Source organism: Platalea leucorodia (genome assembly GCF_965183815.1).
Source record: "Platalea leucorodia genome assembly, chromosome: 6".
Taxonomy (NCBI): Eukaryota; Metazoa; Chordata; class Aves; order Pelecaniformes; family Threskiornithidae; genus Platalea; species Platalea leucorodia.
In genome coordinates, this window is record NC_138828.1 from 67,678,270 (window position 1) to 67,697,744 (window position 19,475).

Sequence of the window (19,475 nt, forward strand, 5' to 3'; positions counted from 1 at the left end):
CTATAGTGGAAGACAGTCTGGCCTTTCTTAATTAAAAGACTGTTTCAGAGGAATGTAAAAATCATCTCATTTCACTAGGAGTTGTTTTCTGCATTTCCCTCCCAGACTTTAACCAGGGAAATGCAAGAGCCTAAAGTATTATTTCCTGGAAGATGCACAGAATTAGCTAATGCCGTGGAGACTTTCTACTTTAAGTATGCTATATTTATTGCTTTTTAATGCCAGTATGATCATTTATAGATGTCTAAGATCATTTCTGAATAGGAAGTACAATACAGAGTAAATGCCCACATGGGAGAAATGGGGTTTCCTGTTGTTGGTTAACATCTGGGCAAATGTTATCAAGGTGTATCAAGGTTTAAGGACAGTTCCTTGGGTGACTACAGTCTTCTGGAGCCAACTGAGGAGAAGAGAAAATGAATACCCCATTAGGTGCCATACGTATGCTTCTGTACAACACTCTCCCTTGTGGTAGCTGTTGAGGTCTCTCCACCTAAGCCTGGCAAACCTTCTCCTTCATCAGTCAAAGAAAACCAATGCGCTCAGTTCAGGAAATCTTTGATGTTATATGCCCTGCTATTTGACAGGTAATATGTCTGTTCCCAGCTATACAGAGAGGATTTTGTAGGAAGATCTGAATACTTCTGTACCTCAAGGCACTAGACCATTGTGCAAGTGGCTCCACAGGAAGGAAATAGATATCGTGGACAGATGGCTGCAAATTCCTGAAGAAGAGAGATTTGGATTCTGTCAGCAGCTCATCAGTGTCCCAGTAATAGTTCTGTGTTCCTAAAATCGCTTCTATTATTCTGTTTTTTGACATTCTGGTATTTACTTTGCCTTTAGTTTAAGGTGTGCTTCACTAGTTATTGAGTTTGCTGAGGAAAATAAATAGTGTCAGCAGGAAGATAATTAAGATATTTATCAGTCTTTAGGTTCAGCCGTGATACTGTGAGGGCAATGGCTATGGTTGTATTCATCTCTTGTGAATCTTGCGAGGCCACAAGCCCAGTAAAGCAGTTATTACATCATTGCAGCGAAATGTCCTGAAAATGTATGTAATCATCATACATTCTGAAAATCTGAGGGAACTATGTTGGTTTAGGAAATAGATTCTGATGTGAAGTTTCTGCAAAAATCAACATTTCCACTTTATTTAAAGCCTTCAGTTTTCACCTAGAATCCTGGCTTGGAAAAAGATATTTATAAAACTTGATTCACTCCATAGGTTTATATTATATGTCTGCAAGTGTGGTGATAGAGTGTAATGTACTAGATAAAAAATAAATTGAAAATGTATTGTAGACATAGTACATAAATTCAACTTGAGAGAATGTCAGCTTTAGTTGTTAAACTAATAACCTTGTTCAGTGAATTGAGTCATTCTCTAAGATGACTGGCACCCTTTTAAAAAGTGGTTTATCAGTTTCACTTTTTATAAAATAGGAAAATTGAGACACTGATGTGTGGCAGTTCACTCTTCTGTTCATTCTGTGTTGAACTCAATGGCAAAAAGAGTGAGTCTAGTGTGGAATGAATAAGTAAAGCAATGTTCACTGACACTTTTGTACTGAAGTAATGAGGATCTGCTGCCCACATACATCAAAATGCTGCAGAAGGATTTAAGGATAAGCACAGGCTTTCCAGAAAGTCTTTATTCTGTAGTTGTCTGTCTACCTGATCCTGTTTCAACTGATCTTAGTCTATATGGATAGTCATATTCTTTTTTTCTTCATTTTCTTCTTTCAAGCAAGTCATGGTCCATTAAATACTGAGGAAAGGCATAAGGGTCTTTGTTCAAAGTGCTGTTCCATCTTAAATGTCTAAATACCCACTCTTTCAATTGTTGTACTGCAGCTGTAAACTCGGAATCAACGGAGTTCAAGAAACTTAACAAACTTAAGAAAATAAACGTAATACTAATATGTTTTAATTTTTAAGATATTAAGAAACACTAGTGAGTTGCCAGCGTGGCAGGAATAAATGCACCCAAACATCAGATGTTTGTTGTGAAGAAATGAGGTTCTTGTACCCACAGGTGAGAACCTGTGCTACACTAACAGTGCTCTGGTGCAGACCCCTTCTTTTGTCACCTAATCACCAAAGCTGTTTTGTTTCCAGTAGGTAACGGTGCTTATAGTCCAAGGAGAACAAATTTTCTCTTCAGTCTGTTTCTTACCTGTGGGTAGCTAAACCAATGTGGAGATTTACGTGGTGAAACTTAAGCTGTTAAAATAAAAGTAGTTTTGATAATGGGTTTTAAAGTGTCTGCTGTAATCCTTGTTATAGGATTATTTTGTGATTTCACTTTTTGGATTCTTTTTGTTATGAAAGATTTCAGACTAAAAAAGGATGAGCTTTCTCACTCTCCCTGTTTTCTGAACGATATTGACCAAGTGATTTTAGAAAATGTTATCTAAATACACGAAGACATTCTTGCGGATTGCCTCATTGTATAGAAGCTGAACAGCTCAGACTCTAAATAGATGTGTAAACCATAAAATAAATTTAAATTTCTCAGCATCTTGTGACACAGCTCTAGCATACTTTTTTCTTTGGCTATCATGATAGAGATACTTTTAAAGAGAAACATAAAGGAGGGCAATGAGGTGGTGCTTCAAAAAGCCAAGTAGTCTGTATTCCTCAATTGCTTGCTTTACACCCTATTACTTCAACAGAATTGTGCTTAAATAATCTTTTTAATGATTAGGTTTATGTCTTTGGGAAATTGCTTTTCATTGTATACTTTGCTTTTCTAATACGCATGTTTATCTTTTATCCCTTATTGGCTTTAATGAACTAGATTTGCACATACAAAATGCATCTGTCTATTATCTAACATTATTGCATGTATGTTTTAGACCTATTGGATCTGTAATTTTATTTCATTGCTTTTAAACAAATGTTCCTTTATATTTTTTAACAAGTTCTGCTATTTTAAGGAGCTGTCTGTTTAATCAGGAAACTTGACAATAACTTTCTCTGGTTCAAATTCTATCTTCTACTGCTTTCTGAAAAGTTTATCTAGAAAGTCATGAATATGGTAATTTCTCTTTCTGAGCAGACTCTTTTTATGCTATTTTTGTTCCGCAATAGTTAGATATATAGTTCTAAGTCAGTAGGCATAGTGTTGAGCATAAAATGGAGAAATGGCTTTCTTATAAAAAAGTTAGCTGTAAAATGAAAATCATTAAATGATAATAATACAATAATCATGTTTCTAAATTTTGCAACATTAATCCAAGCATCTCATTCTAGTGTGACATGGTACTTCTTAGTAAAGAATAACTTTTAAACAGAGTTAATCTAATGGAGGATAGCTGTCACTTAAATTTTATGGATCAATGATTTTCAAGGAAAGAAGAGTCGTCAGAGAAGTGCTAAGTAGAAAAGGAGGACACGCAGTTAGTGGGATGAAGGTCAGAACAGGATTTCAGAAATACTGATTTGTATTCCTGTGTTTTCAGAGATTCTTGCTTTTAAATCAGGAAAAGGAAAATCTGTTTAGCCAAGAAAAGAATATACTAAGGACATCAGCCAAACTTTCAGAATAAATATCATGATGTGCCAATGAAGTAAGGATAAAAAATATTTTAAAAGATAATAGTGATAAAATAATGAAATGAAAACATAACAATAGTTGTATTGTGTCAGGCTAAGTATTCAATGAAATTCATAAACTGACCAGTCAGGGAAAGTGCAGGAGAAATTGAGTGTAAATTTAATGTGATCCTTTCTTGGCATGGCTTTTTAGGCTCCAGCAAGCAGATGTTCAAAAACTGCTTGAGCTGTAAATTTTCTCCAATTAACAATAGTAATCACAATGAATGTTCCATTCTTTTGTCTTTTTTTAGCACTTTTTGTTTTAATGATTTTTTTTTTTTTCCCCCCACTGTAGACTTTTGACCTCACAACATCCCATGGCTATGAATGCCACAGTTAGTTATATGGTAGAATGGAAAAAGACTCCCTTCCTTTTGTTTTAAATTTGCTACTTGATATTTTCATGGAGTGTATTATGGTTTTGGTCCATTTCTCCATAGATATCTCTTTTCTGGAGTGAACTGTTGTTACACAGAAATCACTCTGTATGCCTGACCATCCTTACTGTCCTTTCCTCTGAAAGTTTCTTGTTGCTTTATATTCGAAGACTGGAAAATCACCACTGTGTACAATATTCAGGAGTTGAGTGCAGTATATAAAGGCACAATGATGCCCTTCTGTTTTCTTGTCCTTTCCTAACAGTTCCTAATGTTGTATTTGCTTTTCTACCACTGTCCATCACTGTGGTGATACTTTCTGATTAACTGACCCCTGAATCTCTTCTGAATGAATGTAAGTAAGTCACTGTGAATACCTATTCCTTTTTGTGCTCAGTATGTTAATAATGGATTTAAGTGCTTTAATTTTATTGTTTTATTATTTTAGCCTGCATATTTCTGTGTGAACTGTGGGACAGGCTGCAAATTCTGATTCCTCAAATATTTTCTTGCAATATTATTTCATCATTTTCTCATTCAGACTCTTAATTGTTAGAGTGGCTTAGTGGTGGTAACTCTTCAAACCTCACAGTAGGTTTATGAGTAACAGGAAGTTGATCTATGTTTTTTAAGATTAAAACCCATGAAAGGCTTGGTCTGCTTTTCATTGGAGAGGAAAAGTCACAACAAAAGGATTCAACTATGATGAGGTAGAGGTGCACATAGTACAGGTGAAAACCTAAACCCAGGAAACATCAGGTTACAGTACACAGTCTTTGCCTTTGGTAAAGTTTAAATTAAGATTCATATTTAGCAAATTATTTCAGTGGGATTTTGTAAGCAATATGTAATTGCAAAATTGGAATATTATGACAGGGATTGTTCTACTGTGTTTAATGAGCTTCTCCTAACAAATCCAGCAAACACTAGGGAATGCTTTTTGAGAATAAGCTCTCTGAGGCAGTAATGAAGGAACTGTCTCTTGCTATGTTGGCAGAGTTGGGCTGCCACATGGGTGAGAAGTGTTAAACAAAGACATTTTTTACTAGCAGTAGGTAAAGAAATAAGGTTGATAATCAGACCACAATCTATTATTCAATACTATGCAATTCATAAACTGTTTTTACAAGCAAGCAAGAGCAATCCAATTGTAAACTATACAAGATATTTTCAATATCTGATGAAGAGAGACTGTTATCTACAGTCTTTCAGCCTCTATCTTACTCAGATTGCAAGGATATTTATCTGTATCTTAGGTGGTTTCGCTTTTTATTTACATTACTTCCTTTAAAATGAGGTGACCTACTTCTCTGGGAGGCTGTGTTAAATTTATTTGTTTGTTGGGCTTCACAGTCTACACTGTGACTTACTAGTCAAATAAACATTTCATTTCAGCAGTTCCTAAGAAGGTAGGAGGATTCTTTATTTCTGCTGCCTGCTTAGTCGGTGATAGGAAATGCCTCCAGACATAGTAAGGCCCTCTCCCATTTTTTACCAGTTTGATGTCAACCTATGTCATCTTAGCAGAGGTATCGATATTGTGCGTAGTAGTGCGAACTGTTTATAATGCATAATACGTTATATGTTATATAGATACTTAAATTGTAGCACACGTGTGTAGTCTTGCATGGTATTGACATAGTGAAGGTTGTAAAATATGATAAAGATGTTTAACTTCACCCTAAAGTTAAGTTATAGTTAGTTCCAAACTTTTCCTGTCAAGTATTATTAATCTTGTTAGGCAACGTAGCTTTATATAGCTGTTTTATCTGCAATGAGAATTATACTCTTTGAAGAGTTCATGAGGGTTTACAGGCACATAAATAAAATTTCACTTTGGCATATAAATGACAATACAGAACATAAAAATCTCTTGTAGGTCAGACTGAGGTTCATTCAGCTCTATATCTTAGCTTTGTCAAAGGTCAAGATGTTTAGAGAAGGTAAAAATTAAGAAAAGCATATATTGAGATGTCCTAGGAATGCTCTCTGATTCCCAGTAATTTACAATTCAAGGACGTCCCAAACAGGAGATAATGTCATTGTATTTAATAGTTCTTGACATATTTTTCATCCATGAATTTTTAAAGCTGTTTTTTGATTAATCTCTTTATTTAGAATCTGCAGCATTCTGTGAAAAAGAGCTTTGCATCTTAAGTGTGCAATGTGTGAAGATATTTCTTTCTCCACCTGCTAGTTTCATTGGGTGTCCTCTAGTTTTTCAGCTGGAAGAGCTACTGAGCTACTGTTTTTTATTTTCATATTTTGTCACATTTTGTATGGAAGTCCATTCCTTATCTTTGATCATGCTCCTTGCCCTTCTCTGTCCCTCTTATATTTCTGCTATAAATTGAAACTGAACAAATGATTTGCCTTATTTTTTTATTTTATTTTATTTTTTTAAAAATTTATTTCAGGATATCTGAAACTTAGGACCATCCTTTTAAAAATTTGGTTTTTAGCTGTTTTTACATTTGTCACACTTGTTTCCTTGTAAAAGAGCAATGGCTGTTTGGATCCTTCTATACTTTTAAAATAAACACTCATTTTTTGTGTAGTACACGTATATTTTGCAAAAAAAAATAATGTGTGCTGAAGAGCAGATATCTTCATAACGATTTCCTCTTTTCTCAGTCATTAAGGGTAAAGAATAAGTCCTGTTTGTAATGATCTGTTTTACAGTGATTAGTTAACTCTTCAGTGATGTTATCAAGTGCTTTATCCCTCGAGAGCATTTAAGCCGTATGATCTATTTATTTATTTTGAATGAGCTTAGACTATTTTACCTTTTCAATAACTGTTCAGAGGCATGTTGAGATGGCACAGAAGTATACATTTTCATTACACATAGGAGTTCTCTGAACCAAACAAACTGAGATTTATTGTCCTCTGTGGGCTAGACTGTAATGTAGGTTTTGGCTGCCATAGAGATTATTTACATTTTTTTCTGAGAGTATGCACATAAGATGACAGACACAGCTTTTTAATCTTTTTATTAAACTAAACATTTTAACACTTTTATTAAACTAAAATGGTATTTGTTTATTTTTACCTTCTTCCTTCCTGTGGGGTCATATAGACACATGGGTCTATGGCTTTTTGGAGTTTAATGAAGCACTCTGCTTTGTTCTTTTAAGGCATCAGTCATGGATATACCAGGTGAGCACTGACAGAATAGACTTCGAAAGTTATATAAATGCATCACGTCATTTACAGCCACATCTCCAGTCTTCATTGCTGTGATAAAAGGGTTTGAGGATATAAATAATATTTTTTTAAAGTCTATTTTTAGTTTGGTCAGCAACTGAATCAAATCAAGCAAAAGTAAAAACGTTTTAGACTTTTCAAGGAATGAATATGTGTGTTCAAATAGCAAGGCTTCTTTTTTATACATTCAGTAAAAACCCTGGCTTAAATTCACAAGCCTTTTAGAGAATGAGGAGCTGCTGTTGAGGTCATTTTTCTCAAAAGTAACTGAACCATATCCCGGAATGAGGGATGTGTATTCACTACTTTTATCTGCAAAAGAGCTTTAACTGCAAATCACTGGCATCAATTTCTTAACCCTTGAGTAATAGGAGGTGGAAACAACTTGCCTCGGAATGGCATGGGTTGAAATCTTGGGAGAATGGAGACCTGAACTTCTACTTCTCCTGTCCCTGGGTATATTACTCATTCCCCCTGATGGGTAAAACTAACTGTTCATTCACCACCCTGTATAAAACTGTTGAAGCAAAAATTTAAAGGAGAATATGAGAACATTACAGCTAGAAGTCAATATTTTTACTTTTCTGTAACAATTTTTGAGATTTTGTGTTCTTGAAGCATGCAAATTGTACTTTAAGCAAAATTGTATTGTGGTTTGCCACATTTTAACAATGTTCATATAACTTTCAATACTCTGTACCTTTCCTTATTTACAAAGCAATTTATGTCATGGGGATTTTCATTAAAAATGTCTTAAGTTACTAACATTAAATTCTTTCATATAGATAAAATAATTTTTAATAAATAATGTAATTGGTAAATCAAAACTTCCCTTTCCATGTGCATTAAAAGTGTCAAATAGGAATCAGGCTCTGCATGATTTTTGTACAGATGTTTTTCTGATGCCATGGCTCTCAATGTATAGGATAATGACCTACTTGATAAAATGATGACTCTTGCCCTAATGAAGAACTAAGCAAGAGAAAACAGGTCTTTCATGTTCCTTTAAAAAATTTAGTTCTGTCCTCTAGGTGTGTTTTTTAATAGGAAAGTGGCAGTCTCTCAAAGAATATTGTTAAACAGACCACTACAGTGTATCAGTCAAAGAATGTGTCTTTCAAACTAAGTCTTTTTATAGAACTTCTTTTGTAAATCATTACGGCCGCCCCTAGTGGTACTAGCTGCTTGTGGATATGGGCTGCTTAGTGCTTTGGTCTTCCTATGAGTTGTCTTTCTTTACTCCTGATTTAATCAATGCAAATATGAAAATCAAACTTCAAGAGTAATTACAGAATTTAAAGTAGAATGGCAGCTGAAAAAGGCAGAAACAGAATGCGACAAAGGAAGAAAAGATAGAAGGAGTAAAAACATACAACTGTACTGTCAAAGTTGCAAAAGAGATTTTTTTGGACTTTAAGGAAAACATATTGCTACTATTTCGTTATGCCTTTTTCCCCTTCCATCCACTTTTGAGGAATATGTTCCATATTGAAGAACAATTTTAAATTGTAATTCAGGGTCATTTTTTATTTTTAGTATTCAGCCATTGATGCAAGAATTTGGTATCTGAATCTAAGAAACGTATTCAGTGAAGTATGCCATAGAACATGCCACTTAAATAATACAATTATAATGGAAAAATTCCATTATCCCCTGTGAAGATAGGTTAAACATGATTCCAAATGTAAATTCTTAAAACCCAAAAATGACTGTCCCATGTAACAGCTACTCTGGGAACCACAAGAAAAGAAATTTTTGAGTTGATCTGAAAGAGTACACAGGATCCAGTTCAAAATGTTACTGTCAAAGAGCTACTCTCCAACTCTTTAGGTCACTGTAATGTAATTAGATTCAATATTCTGACAAGAACAGCAGAATTCATTATATTACTGCTTAACTTGAAAAGAAGATCTATGTTAAAATGAGGAGTTCATCAAAAGGAAATTGAAAGGACCATTCACAAGGGTAAAGTATATTCAGATGTGATGGGGATAATTTTAATTTTAAAATGTCAAATTAGAGGCTCAGTAAAAATCCACACTACCATATCAAAACAGATTGTAGTGGGGAAATAAAAGGTGTCATTAAATAGAAGGGTCAAAGGAATTACTAACTAGGAAATCGATATTCAAAGGTCCAAGAAAGGAAACTAGAAAAATCTACGCACTATGCTTAACTATAAAAATATTATGACATTCCAATAAAATCTTGAAAAATAACTTGCTAAAGGTATAAAAAAACTATCAAAAAGATTGTTCGCCATGTATAAGCAACAGAAAGCCTTCCAGAGAGTCTACAGGACCAACAGATAATCAGAGAGTACTTATATATGAGTAAGTGGAAAGACTGAATGAATCCATGTTTCCACATTCATGTGGAGCACAAGGGAAGGGCTTAGGGTATCTCCCCATACAAGGACACTCTTATGACAGGCTGTGTGTTAGAAGATATGTTTCAAATTACAGGGCAAGGAGAAGAACAAATCAATCATATGAATCATAGTAGTTTGTAAAGTGGGTAGACTGTTAGGTCTGTAGGTATACGGCTAAGCAGAGTTTACAGAGCTTTTCGAAGGGGAAATCATGCCTCAAATTATTTGATTTTTCTGAAGTAAGAAAGAAAATAAATGGAGATCATTAATGACAGGCCTGAAACACTTTTGTATTGCGTATGTAGCCTCAACACAGAGCGCTGTTTTTTTGTTGTTGTTGGTTTTGTTTTTTTTTTTTTTTTAAAGTTATATCATCAGGAAATCTTGTACTTACAATAGGATACAAAAAATTGTATCAATACGTGTTAGGTCTCCCTAAACCTAGGCAGTATCATCTAGCGTGGGGAGCACAAAGGCTGAAAAGAAGACCTGCAGAGTAGTCTTCTCCAGAGGAACAGTAAAACCATCTTAATGCCTCCTGTGAAATGAGAAACTTTGATTCTTTACATTACACACAATATGCAAAGAACTGAAATGGCAACACGTGGAAAAAGTGCTGGAATTAACTAAGTGGGGGAGATTATCAAAGCAAATCACAGCTCAAAGCATGATAAGCAGGAGAAATTGTTAGAGGAGGGAGAGGTGCAAGGTGGGGCTAACAGGAGTGTCAAGCAGGGGGCACTAGCTCATACAAAGTTAAACTAAAGGATCAAATGATCTTTAAAGCACTTTGTTACCCAGTATGACTTAAACATTGATTAAAGTATTCTACAAGAGTAGAAAACAGTTCACATATAACTGACTCTCCAAAGGGAAAAGCCTGTGAAATACTATTGCAGTAGTTATACTTAAGGATGTCTCCGTTACCCTGTTTATTCATCTTCTCAGAGATTTCTTTTTGCCTTTAATAAAAAAAACCAAACTGTTTTTTAGCCCTTTGATTCATAATTGCAAATGGTGAAAAATAGCTCATATTACCAGAAAAACTAAAGTAGTTTCCAGGCTTTATACATAAAGATTATAACCACTGTTTTTTTTGCAGTGACCTCCTTAAATCTAACTTTCATCCTCATTGCTGCTATCACAATCTTGGCAAAAGGGGACAGCAGGAGAGGGAGAAGTTCATTTTAGGGGTGGGCAAAAGGCCAACACTGAAGATTTGCAGAAGAATGTTGAATGAATGGGTGATAAAAATGTCAGTACTCATAAATGTAAAGCAACGTACATGTTAAAAACAGTCCTCCCATTATATCTGCAATGGTTTGCTGCGTTCTTTGTTTTATCGCTTGAGAATGAGATCTGTGAATTATAATAGATTGTGCTCTGAAAATGTCACCTTAGTGCTGAGTAGCTATCAAAAAAACAAATATGACATTAAGAATTATTAGGAAAGGAAAAGAGAACAAAAGCAAATATCATTATATCACTGTATGAATCTATTGCCTTTATCTTGAATCCTGTATGCTGTTCTGGTGTCTCAAAAAGGACAAAACAAAGCTAGAAAGGGTACAGAGAAAGGCAGCATAGATGATCAAAGGTATGGACGGGGTTTAGTACAAGGACATGTCTAAGTAGATCAGGGCTCTTCAGCCTTGAAAAAAATGGCTAATGAGGGGGAAGGTGGGAGATGAGATAGGAGGTTATGAAAGTGAGTGGCATGAAGGGACATAAAGAGGTTCATTGTTTCTCATTATTAAAGTATGAGGAGTGAAATTATCATGTGGCAGATTCAGAACATACCAGGGATGTACCTATCACAGTGCACATAGTCAACTTGTAAAGCTCTTTGCTAACTTACATTGATTTTGGCCAAAACGTATAAGGATTCAAAAAAGCAATTTTATAAATTCATGCAAGAGAAAGCCCTGGCTGAAAACATCAAGGATAACTTGAAGGAAATATCACTTTTCTAGTCTTCTCCACACATCTCCTTCTGGCTACGAGACAAGATAGTAACTTGGAGGTGTATTTGTCCTGCCCCAGTACAAAAAGTTCTTAGGTTATGGAGTTGGCCTGTGCTGGCTCTGAAGTCATGTGAGCGGAGGAGGAGTACTGTCCTTAGAAACTCTGGACATAAACCCAGATACAACTCTTACAGTCTGTGCTAGGAGGTGAACACAAAGAATTTAATTAATTTTCTGTTCCACTATAAAATACCATTGCGCTGAATGCTCCAGCTTGAAACTATTTTAGCAAACAGGCAGACCTGACTGCTATCATTAATCGTGTCTTTGATTGTGAGTTTTTCAGACCATGCAGGTTTCAAATCACTATGGCTTTTCTAGAATTTTTTCTTGGCTTTTACAAAGGGACTGCAAATAGCTTGTGTCCACGGTTTGTGCAATATTGAGAGCGCTTATGTGGATTGTGACTTATGAAGATGTATGATTAGCTAATGTTTAGAAATGTTTTCACCTTGGCTTCTTTCTCTGCCAAAAATCATGCATTTTAGAGCCAAAATATAGACAGAACCTCTGAGACAGAGTCTAAAAATAGGGACTAGTTGGTCTTCCTTTAGTCATGCACTGTGAGCTTTAATACTTCAACCATGTACGTATAAAGGTTACTGTCACTGTTATTTCAGTCCTTTGGCAACTGAAGGCTCATTGCCTCTCAACAGACCTACTGTGGGAGAAACTTAGCAAGTGGAACTTGTCTTGCTTGAATTCTTCTCACTGACCTGGGAATTTGCTAGATGTTTTCTTCACTAGTTTGTCTGAGGGTTGTTTGAGGCAGTACAAGAGAGAGGCTATTTTTATTTTGTTATTTTTATTTTTCTGAACATGAAAAAAGAGGAAAAAATAGAATCAGCACTTTACCTGAGATGGCTTCTCAAATACTTGTCTAGAGAAACATATGGAACAATAAGGTGGTTAAAACTATATTGATTTCTTTCACCAGTTAAAAATACATTTGTTGAATTGATAAACATTTGGGATGTTGATCCCTTAGCTATAATTCCCCTCAGGGGAATTTATAGTAGGACTGGGAGTGATTTCCCACCTTGTAGCCCATCAGTGAATATGGGGTAGGAAACAAGGTAGTCTCTAGAGCACTTGCAGTCAGGTTTAATAAGATGGGAGAAGGACTTAGCTTTTTCTGTGTTTCAGGTTCTTTGTCCTGTAGCAGAGCTTCTTCCCCTTTGCTCTGCGAGAGCAGAAGACGAGTATTGCAAACTGTGCCCAGCTTTGGGTTTTGCAGTACGCCAGGGCCATTGGCAAATTGCCTAGATGAAACCAACCAGATGTTTAAGGGGCTGAATTATATTTAAGATACTTAAAAGACGGGTAGATGTAGTGCTTAAGGACATGGTTTAGTGGTGGAGTTGGCATTGCTAGGTTAATGGTTGGACTTGATGATCTCAAAGGTCTTTTCCAACCTTAATGATTCTATGATTCTATGATTCTGTATGATACTGAGGAGCAGCTGACAGCTGGCTTCTTTCAGACTCAACAAATGGAAAGCTAAAGGGAAACTTGCACTACTTAAGGGCTGGTTATAGAGAAGATGGAGCAAGACTTGTGCATGCGCCTGAGCTGCAGCAAGGGAAATTGTGTGATCATAAGAAAAACTTCTCAGCTTTGAGGGTCATCAAACACTGGAGCAGGTTGCCCAGAGAGACTGAAGTCTCCATCCTGGGAGATTTTTTAGAACTTGGCTGGACAAACCCTGGGCAGCCTGACCTAACTTTGAAGTTGGATCTGTCTTTGAAGTTGGCCCTGCTTCCAGCAGGAGGCTGGACCAGATCGTTTCCAAAGGTTTCTGTCCCACCTTTACAATTGTGTGAGTGCATAAACCTGTTTAATCTAGCCCTATATGGCCTGCAGAGAATATGCAACTGCCATATTACTCTTGAACTTGAAATCGGTTTACGAAACTTTGTTTATTATTGGGGAAGAACCCATTATTCTATAAGTTCTGCCTCTCCTTGGCAATTACAGTAATTCTCCTGGGTCAGTTTTAAAAGTGACTTCCCATAAATTATTACGATGTTCTTGCGGACGTATTCTCTGTTGAAGACTGTTGACCCTCTTTAGCTGGCACATAAATGCCAGAAATACATGTTTTATTTGTGTATTTTGTGAACTGCCATGCCTTCTGTACTCCACTAGGCCACCTACCCTATCAAAAACATTATTTTTGTACTGGTTTGACAAACAAACATGTTTTAGGTAATTATTGTTTGTGGGTTTTTTTGTTTTTTTCTTTTTAGGATTACAGTTTGCAATAAGAGGGGTCTATTCTGAAAATTATGTGGGTGCTGGTAAAAGATTTGTTTAATAGTTTATTGCAGGATCTTTCCAGGAGTCAAAATTAGGCTGATTGGTCTGTCATTCCATCAGTCCTCCCTTTTCTCCTCCTTAAGAGACAAATGCTATATTTGCCCTTCTCTAGTCCTCTGGGACCTCCCCTGTCCTCCAGAAGCTCATAAAGATAATTTTAATGATTCAGAAATTGCTGTCTAGTTTCTCTAAGGTGAATTTAATAAGGCCCAGCCAATTTGAATAGATCTATCTTATCTAAATATTCTTTAATGTATTCTTTGCATACTTTGGCTTGCAATCCAATTTTTTTTATTTAAGGCATCTTGAGTGACTTGTTAAGATTTACCATTTTGTGAAGGCTGGAGTGAAGGAGGTATTAGATAATTAAGTTTCACCTTTCCCTACATTGTTTTCTCTCCTTTTCTGTTACCACTGACCTGCTTGTTTTCTTTTTTTATTTATCGGGTATTTTAAAATTCTTCTTTTTGTTCCTTTTCTCTTGCAATTTGAAACTCATTTTATACTTCGGCTTTTTCTGTTGTATATCCTTTTTCTGTTTCATATGCTTTTTCTTTATATTATTCCTTTGTTATGTGACCTTCCTTTCCTTTTTTGTATGATTACTTTTTGACAGCCAGTCGTTGAAGATTTCCAAGTGCAATGGTCTATTCTTTCCTTTCTTTGGGACAATTTGTGCATTTGATGTAGCCTTCCTGCACAAACTGCCAGCATACCTGCACATGTTTATCCTCAAGTCATCTTTCAAAAAGACCTTTAACCAGTTTCCAGACTGCTGAAATCTGTTGGTTTTGATAGTGGTTGTGCGATGGGAGGGTGTTTCTGCTTTATTTCTGTAGCTGTCACATCTCATTTTTCCTAAAAAACCAGTTTGTGACTGCTTTCCCCAGATCTCTCTTCATATTGTTAGTCTATTCTTTCCTGTTAGATAGCATCAAACCTGTAATAACCACTCCCATGGGAGCTTCTTCACTCTGAAATGACAATTTGCCTCCAACGTAGCATGCTGACAAGTTAAGTCTTAGTTTTCTCACATGGTACCTAAGCATTCAAAGTCTCTGTCACATCTCCTTTAGATGCTTTTCAAGTTTCTTATTCAGAAAACCCAACACGCTCCCCTACCGCCCCCCTCCAAAAGAAAAAGATGTGGTCCTTCTCACTTTCTCGTGCAGTTTAGTATGTCTGCTCTTTTCCTTTTTTCTTTGCACCCACTCCCCAAGATTTTCAACAAACTCATTTTTTTATTTGTTTCTCTATATTATAACATTTATATGTGTTCTTGAAGCTAAGCACATTTGCACTTTTATTCCATTGAGAGAGCTTGCTAAACAAGTGACTTGTTCCACGCCAATATTCCAGTCCTGTGATTTGCCTCACAAAGCTCTGCCATGCCAGTTATGTCTTCACTTGTGAATTAATGTCTCATTCTTTTTACTTTCTGCCTGCTGTAGTTGTAGCCCATATAGGTCCCTCTTATGTTCAGCAGGTTGTCATGCCACTCTTTCTGCATGCCCAAGGAAACTTAGTCGTTGTGTTTGAGGATTGACCAATTCAGTTAAATATTTTCAGTACTTTGCAGCCATCAGGACATCCCTGTACTTCTGTCGCGTAACTGATGTGGGCATCTAACTTAGCTAAATTAGGATCTTTGTTCTATTCCTGTTGGTGACAATGCCAGCTTAGCTGTTACTTGGCCATACCCTGCGAGGTTAACTTTTTGCAAAGTAGCTTTTTCTTTTGAACACAATATATAATATTTGTGTGCATTTAGCTCTCCTGATCACAGACTCTAGTTGTGCCTTTGAACTTTCCTGTCCTGATCAAAAAGTCATTTTTGTAGATCTTCAAATCTTCAAATCAGATCTTTGGATGAATGATCAGGTTCCTCACAAGGGGAAGAGGAGGGGCAGGGGCTGATCTCTTCTCCCTGTCAACCAATGATAGAACCCAAGGGAACGGCAGGAGGATATGCCGGGGAGGTTTAGGTTGGATATTAGGAAAAGCTTATTCACCCAGAGGGTGGTGGAGCACTGGAACAGGCTCCCCCAGGAGGTAGTCACGGTGCCAAGCCTGACAACATTTAAGAAGCATTTGGACAACGCCCTCAGACATATGGTGTGAATTTTGGGGTTGTCCTATGCAGGGACAGGAGTTGGACTCAGTGATCCTTGTGAGTCCCTTCCAATTCAGGACATTCTATGATTCTACGATCTTTGTACCCTCTCATCCATCAAAAACTTGGTTTCCTGCAAATTTTCTAAGTCTGAAAACTGAGTAGAACCTGAATGGTAATCTGAAGAAACACTATCCCAAAGGGAACCTCAAATGTACACAAACATGTTGATCATCTAAAGGAAGCTGCCAGAACTCTGTTAATGCCTCAGGCATGGTTCTTCAGCTGTCCTACCAACAAGGTTTCCCCTTGTAGGGGAAGAAATTTCTCAGTTCTTATGTGCTTGTTTAAACTTTTGGGTCTCTACATGACCAAATGGTCGGTTGACTGGTTGGTTTGTTCTTTTTTCTGTTCTTCCTTTCTTCTTCTCTTCTGTGTCTTACACATGTAAACACCCTGACCTTCTCAGGGTTATTTCAGTATTCCCTTAAGGTAGCAGCAATGTTTCTAGGAGTGTCAACTGTGAAATGTTTGGGTGCCTTCACCTCAGCTCTGTACAATATTTATAGCCTCTTTCCAAAGCTACAAGGCATTCGAAAAATGTTTCCTTACCTGTTTCATCCTTTCCTAATCCGTGCATGCTTTGGGTAAGACCAAAAATTTAGTATGATACAAATACCATGAACTTCTGTCATATATTGATAAAAATGTGTCCAGTACTCAATGAAGATAAAGCCTGCATTTCAAACACTTAGTTTTCTTGATTTTATTTTACTTTTATTTAATTGTACTTTTTTTCTTATTTTTGTTTTGTTTACTTTTTTTTTCAAAGATACTGTTGTTGACTCTTATACTACTGTGACTTGTGTCCTCACATCCAATTTAAAATTGGCAAGTGCCCATGTATTTCAGGGCTCCTGATCCACTCATCATCGACTATAAGATTGTCTTTGCCCCTTGAAGCACCTCTAGTTTTGATAATTAAGACTTCTTGCTCTGTTAGGAGTAGCTAAATGAACAACAAAAGAATATTCTAGGTAAATAAAAGACTTGACCTGACAAGTGAAAAGGTAAGTGAACAGGAGCAGCTGCAGTCCTGCATGGAGAAGCAGAAGAATCAGAAGTTCTTCTCCATCTCATAGCAGAAAAGAAACACTGAAGAGACTGGTGAAATGAGGCCATAGCCCTTTGGCAGAGAACCCCTTCCGCCATAGGTGGCAAGATAAAATAGTAAGTCAGGCTTGGATTATGCTACAAATCACAGAAAGACCTACATGTTGTTTCAGTCACAGACACGCATATATCGTAGAATTTTCTTAAGCTCATTAAACAGAATTTTATTTCAAAACAGAGAAAGTACACATTTAAGGACAATTCCAAATTCCACATCAGAATGTTTTGAGGAGTATGTGGCCATGCTGGCAGGTCCATTTGCAGTACAGAAACTATGTTTACAATGCTCCCCCTAAAATAAATTATTATTTTGGGAAGAGCAGTAATTCCCTCAGTAAAAATTGTCAGAAAATTCCTCTCTGGTACCTCTGGTCAAAACATTTTTTAAAGTTGTTGGAATTAGGAAATTAAGCCTTTTTTATGATATGCTTTCCTGTTATATGAGTTTAGAGATAATTTACAGCCATTAATGTAGATTAGTTTTTAAGTTCATAATCCAGAGAGAAAGCTAGTTTTTAGCTTAGAACTTAGAGGTTGTTAATTGTTGCAGAATACTTAAAATCCATGTGAAAAAATGGGGACATTAACAAATACTCATTTGCCTAATTTTTGCCAGATTTTATCCTTCTGCTTGGTAGACAGAGCAATTAATTTTTTATCAAGCTGCCAAGGATATTTAGTCTTTTAGTAATGCAACATAGTCATGAGATTCATCAGACTGTCAGATCTGTGAACCCTAGCTGCATTCAAAGGGTGTTTAATAATTCAAAAAAGAAGTTTCCTGTATCTTTGCAGCAAAAGATTAAGTGACTGGTTAGTCCCTCCTATTAAAGTAGTATTCAATATGTGAAAGGCTGAGTTTGAAATATCCAGTATTTAAACACTGGAACACAAAAAACTTTGGAACAAAGCAACAAACATTTTTATTTTAATTTCTTCTACCACTTATAATACAGAATTCTATTTCTAACTATATCCTTTATTTGATAAATGTTTTACATTTGAAAAGTCTTATATCTTCCCTCTTTATACACAGAGAATTAGAATCAAATTCTGAAACTTTGGGGTAAAGTCCAGTATGTATAGTAGATTGTTTTTTATTCCATATTTTAAAAAAAAGTATAAAATTGGTTCCAAGTGATAGGATTTTAGACAATTTTATATATGCATCAGATAATCTTGCCAGTACATTAAGCAGCGCATTTCAGCCTCAGCTGCTTTTTGACAACAAAAATTGATAGTTGTTAGCACCTTCCTGTATTCTGCTATCAATTATGCAGATGTGTTTTACCATAACAAAGCCAGTCATGGAGCATAATTTCTGAGATACGAATAATTTCAGACTCAGCAGCCTGCTTGTACTGGGTTTGTGTGGCAAGGTTTTGGTAGCAGGGGGGCTATAGGGGTGGCTTCTGTGAGAAGCTGCTAGAAGCTTCCCCTGTGTCTGATAGAGCCAGTGCCAGCTGGCTCCAAGACGGACCCACCGCTGGCCAAGGCCGAGCCCATCAGCGATGGTGGTAGCACCTCTGGGATAACATATTTCAGAAAGGGGAAAAGCACTGTGCAACAGCAACTGCATCCGGAGAGAGGATTGCGAATATGTGACAGAAACAACTCTGCAGACACCAAGGTTGGTGAAGGACGGGGAGGAGGTGCTCCAGGCACTGGAGCAGAGATACCCCTGCAGCCCCGGGTGAAGACCATGGTGAAGGCAGGCTGTCCTCCTGCAGCCCTTGGAGGTTAACCATGGAGCAGATATCCACCTGTAGCCCATGGAGGACCCCACACTGGAGCAGGTGGATGCCCGAAGGAGGCTGTGACCCCGTGGAGAGCCCACGCTGGAGCAGGCTCCTGGCAGGACCTGTGGACCCATGGAGAGAGGAGCCCAGGCTGGAGCAGGTTTGCTGGCAGGACTTGTGACCCCGTGGGGAACCCACACTGGAGCAGTTCATGAAGAACTGCAGCCCATGGGAAGGACTCACATTGGAGAAGTTCATGGAGGACTGTCTCCCATGGGAGGGACCCCACACTGGAGCAGGGGAAGAGTGTGAGGAGTCCTCCCCCCAGGAGGAAGGAGCAGCAGAAACAACATGCAATGAACTGACTGCAACCCCCATTCCCCATCCCCCTATGCTGCTTGGGTGGAGGAGGTAGAGAACTCGGGAGTAAAGTTAAGCCAGAGAAGAAGGGAGGGGTGGGGGGAAGGTGTTTTAAGATTTAGGTTTTATTTCTCATTATCCTACTCTGATTTGATTGGTAATAAATTAAATTAAATTCCCCTTGTTTTT

The 19,475-nt window shown here is 37.0% G+C and overlaps 1 protein-coding gene across 4 annotated transcripts in view; it reads left to right on the forward strand.

The window, feature by feature from the left end:
• Positions 1-19,475, forward strand: part of KCNIP4 (potassium voltage-gated channel interacting protein 4) — a gene marked incomplete at both ends in the record, with an annotated part of 467,162 nt that overhangs the window by 153,554 nt on the left and 294,133 nt on the right. The gene's annotated exons all lie outside the window — the stretch shown is intronic.